We start from the raw sequence: 4,938 nt of genomic DNA, 5'->3' as shown, positions 1-4,938 counted from the left end.
AAACCACCCTCATATCTCAATCCTACACTTCAACAGTAATATTAATTCCAAATTTCAGGTTTCCAGCTCTATCCGTTCATTCAAATCCAAATTGTACTAAATTTAGCACCATTTAGTACTTTTCGTACCCATAAGTACGAATTTTCAAAACTACCTCAATCCTACACCCCACCAGTAATCTCAATTCCAAATTTCGAGATTCCAGCTATTATCCGTTCACCCAAATCCCCATTGTATCAAATTTAGTACCATTTAGAACTTTTCATACACATATGTACGAATTTCCAAAATTTCTTCAATCCTACACTCCAACAGTAATCTCAATTCCAAATATCAGGATTCCAGCTCTATCCGTTCACCCAAATCCCTATTGTACCAAATTTAGTACTATTTAGTACTTTTCGTACACATAAGCACGAATTTCCAAAACTACCCTCATATCTCAATCCTACACTACAACAGTAACCTTAATTCCAAATTTCAGGTTTCCAGCTCTTTACGTTCACCCAAATCTAAATTGTACTAAATTTAGTACTTTTCGTACACATGATTGGTAATTTTCCAAACCATTTCCTTTTAGAAGCACCACTTCCCAACCTTGATTTCCATACCAAATTCCTATATTCCTATATTCCTGGGGCCTATTATTGATTTCATTAATTATTTAGCGATTTCATCAAATTACAGATTTTGAAATTGAAAATTGAATAGTTATGACTGTACATCTCCATATACGATAAAATTCTTAATTGCAAATAAATCGTGGTAATATGCACAATTCTATTGCACTTTCAGTGATTTGCAAACATTTAGTTATTACCAAAAGGTCAGGTCCATACAGTTTTTAGTTGTTGTTATTTCTGGCCGATTTCTGAATTTATTCCCCTAATGTTGTCTTCAACAGCAACTCATTTGTTCATTTGCGTAATTGATGTTTATACACCATTATCACCAACTGCGACATCTGTTGCAATGGAAGATAACAAATGTCTTGTCTTTCTATTATTTAGTGGTTTACGATAAAATAAGTGCGCCTAGAAGTAAACTACAAAATTTGAAATTATGTGTGATCTCTTACGATATCAAGAAGTTATGGCATTGTTAATTTTACACATGTCTTGCAGAGGGCCAACTAAGTGAATAAGTACGTAATAGTAATGAAAAATAAGGATTTTTGTTGTTGTTATTTTTTGTGGTTCCAGGACGAATTTTCTAAAACCCGGCCTTATCTCGCACATTTGCATCAACAGTAACCCACTGGAAAAATTTCAAGCTCCTAGCTTTAGCCTTTTTGGCTGGGCGTTGATGATGAGTCAGTCAGTCAACCACTTATCACCAAGCTCATTTATATATATAGATATATATATATCTATATATATATATATATATATATATATATATATATATATATATATCTATATATATAAAAAAGGATGATGTTAGTTACTACGCTTATAACTCAAGAACGGCTGAACAGATTTTGACAATTCGCACCAATTCGAAATGATCTCATGGCAGAAAAGGATTAAACCTAAAAAAATCGCGAAAATTTGCGAAAAATTTGCAAAAATATTTTTTCAATAAAGTCAATTTTTCCACAAATTTCTATCGAGTTTCGCGTTTGGGGTAAATCTTGACACTTATTTGGACAGTTTTTGGCGAAAATTGTATTTGCACCTACTGTGAGGGTCCATTGTACGCCTCTGTTTTGTCAATTTCTGAAAGTTGTATAGAATTTTTTTTTTCACAATCAAATCGATTTTCATTTATTTTCAAGTGTCTTTTTAGGAAATTAACATCGAAAAATGGTTAAAAGGGCTTAGTTTAGAGTTTGTAAAGATTAGTGGTGGTTTCGGTCAGATACCGATTGAAAAGACTAAGATGATAATGCCCAAAGTGGTTTCCACAGTTTTGAGGAAAAAGGTACAAATCCACAAAATTGGTGGGTTAATTGAAACATCAAGAGCTCCGAGGTAATTTCATTTAAACCATAGGTAAAAACATCTTCGAAAGATAAACATCCGATGTATGCGGTATAATATTTAAGCTGTACCAGATATATTTTGATACTGTTTAGATTCTGTCATGATACAAAAAAAAATGATGTAAAAGGAGTATAAATTCAATCAATTTAGTTCCCGCAGAGCTGGAAGGCAATTACAAACGGCCAAATACATACATACAAACATACATATCGTCACCATAAATGCCCGAAGACGTAACCGACATGAAGATCGAAATTGGTTTTTTGACGTAATCTGATACATAGAGCTAAAATACATGCTCTGGCAAAATTTCAAGCTTCTACGTTCAAAAACAACGATCCTATTCAAGAAATGGCATTTCGGAAAATGGGATAATATTGGAGATTTTGTGCATGGAACTTGACTGTTTTTAGTGGATATACTTTGGGAACCACTGGTGGAGATGTTTTGTGATTACTAGGAACCTCACCTGTCAAATTACAGGTAGGTCGGTTAAAAATTTTAGCTAATATCTTCAAAATACCGATAATCGAGAGGTACTGTTATATGGAGGCTATACCAAAACATGGACCTATGTTGACGGTTTTTCGTGGAGATGTTTTGTGACCACTGTGAACCCCAAACGTGAAATTACAGGTAGTTCGGTCAAAAAATGTAGTTAAAATCCCCAAAATACGGAAAATCGGAAGGTAGCGTTATATGGGGCTATACCAAAAAGTGTTCCGATATAACCCATCTTGGAACTTGACCTGCCTATGGAAAAAAATACGCTCGGGTGCAAAAATATAGCGCTCTAGCTCAATTATTGCGAACGCTAGAGTGATTACAACAGACGGACAGACGGTCATGGCTAGATCGTCTTAGAATTTTATCCCGATCAAGAATATATGTGCAAATCATTAGTTCGATGTGTTACAAACAGAAAAACAAACTAAATATACCCTCCATACTATGGTGGAGGGTATAAAAACAGACGAAGGTGGTTACCTGATAACGATCGGATCAAAATGGGTAAGTAGGTTAAAATGGGTTAATTGATTAAAACGCAAATTTAAATAAGCACTTCAATTGCTTGAGTGAAATATCGTGTTCAGTGGTGGAAACAAGAATTGCAGAAACCATCGGTTATAAAACGAGGAGGGCGTTATAATATTATTTTGCATCAACTGCGCTACCAAAAAATATTTGGTATATTTACATCGCAAAACGTGTTATTTGCTTAAAAAAAAATATACCTTAGTCCCGATTTAGAGTTACCTAATTTTTTTCGCGGCTATTGTCAGTTTATAGAAGAGAGAGTCGAGGAAAATAGCAACACTTTGCCTCTCAGTATCTTCTCTCTTCGTCAAACTGACAATTGTCGAAAGTACAATTGTCTAATGTGAATCTGTTTCAAAGATCGTCCTAAACAGTTCAAAACAAAGAAATATTTGCCATTGAACAAGGTGATAGCAATAATAGTATTATAGGTTTGAACCAAAGCCATAAAGTTCTGTACCTAACAAACTGCGAGACGAAGTTCGCCGGGTCCCCTAGTATGTATATATATATTAAAATACACAATTGATAAAAAATTTAGTAACTTAAGTAATTTTCGTACACTTGCACTTCGAATTTCCAAAAACCCTTATTTAGTACCTTTTAGTACTAATCGTACCCTTCTAGTTCGAATTTTCAAAAACCCAGCCTTATCTCACCCCTACACACCAACAGCAACCCACACTCAAAATTTCAAGCTTTTAGCTTCAGTCCTTTCGTTTCAACTCCAAAAACACCTGAATTTTACCGTTTTTCATTCACCGGAATTTTTATCCGTTCAAAAGTTACAGAAAACAAGTAAGAAAGTATCAGTCAGCTGAGCCGACAGAGATATACCCTCAGCCACGTACCCGAAGAAAAAAAGTTAACACAATACTTCTGTAGTTTTTTTAGCGGTTGGGAAAATTTTCCAGGATGGAAAGGGTCGCAAAAAACTACATGTTGCAACAAAATTCAGAATGATCCAAGACGAGTGCATTTTTTCCAAACTTTGGGTAGGGTATACCCATAGGAGTGATCCGATTTAGTACATATTCGGACCTAATACAAATCTGTAGGAAATTTTTTTTTATTAGTCTATGGATATTTTCCTTACAGACTATATAATTAAATATGATGTACTTAATTTTCTGAATTTAAATATATTACAATTTTACTTTTCAATTTACAAAGTTTGAGCTAAATCGATTTCTCTCTTAAAGGGTTATTTTACACATTAGCCAGTTTAGGTGGTGCCGGTAGGATTTTCTGGACCTTTTTGGGTCATTATCTCAGGAAGTATAGACTTTCCCACGAAAAAAAATTACAACGTCGTAACAGGGGCCGCAAGTGCAACCTGCGTCACAAATTAATAAGATCAGAGAGGAGTTGTTAAACTATACTTTTTCCAAATTTTGTGTGGGAGGTACTCAAATGAGTGGACCGATATAGTTCATATTAGAACTCGATCTATGCCCGAAAGTAATATTACCAATAGCAAAGTTTGGCTCAATTCGGTTATTCCCTCCTACAGTTATCATGCCCACAATCTTGGCGAAAAATTTTGAACCTTTGTGGGGGAGGTATCGGAAGGAGTGGACCGATATGGTCTATCTCCGAATTTAAACTAAGTTTGGACAAAATATTGAAAGACCCAAAATTTTAACCAAATTTGTTGATCCGTTCGAGAGTTATCGTGCGCTTCAACTACAACACATTGTATTATATGGGTTGTTTGCAGTTTTTGTGCTGATTTCTGAGGATATATGGACTTGCTCCTGAAAAAAATAATATCGTCGTAATGGGGTTGGTGAATACAAGTGGCTGCAACAAAAATCAAAGCGATTCGAGAGCAGGCCTTAAACTGCACTTAAACAAAATTTTGTGTGGGATGTACCCGAAAGAGTGAACCAATAGGGTCCATATTGAAACCTCA

This window comes from Musca autumnalis, unplaced genomic scaffold (assembly GCF_047663935.1).
Source record: "Musca autumnalis isolate F117 unplaced genomic scaffold, ASM4766393v1 scaffold_3, whole genome shotgun sequence".
NCBI lineage: Eukaryota > Metazoa > Arthropoda > Insecta > Diptera > Muscidae > Musca > Musca autumnalis.
Note: the sequence above shows the minus strand (reverse complement) of the source record.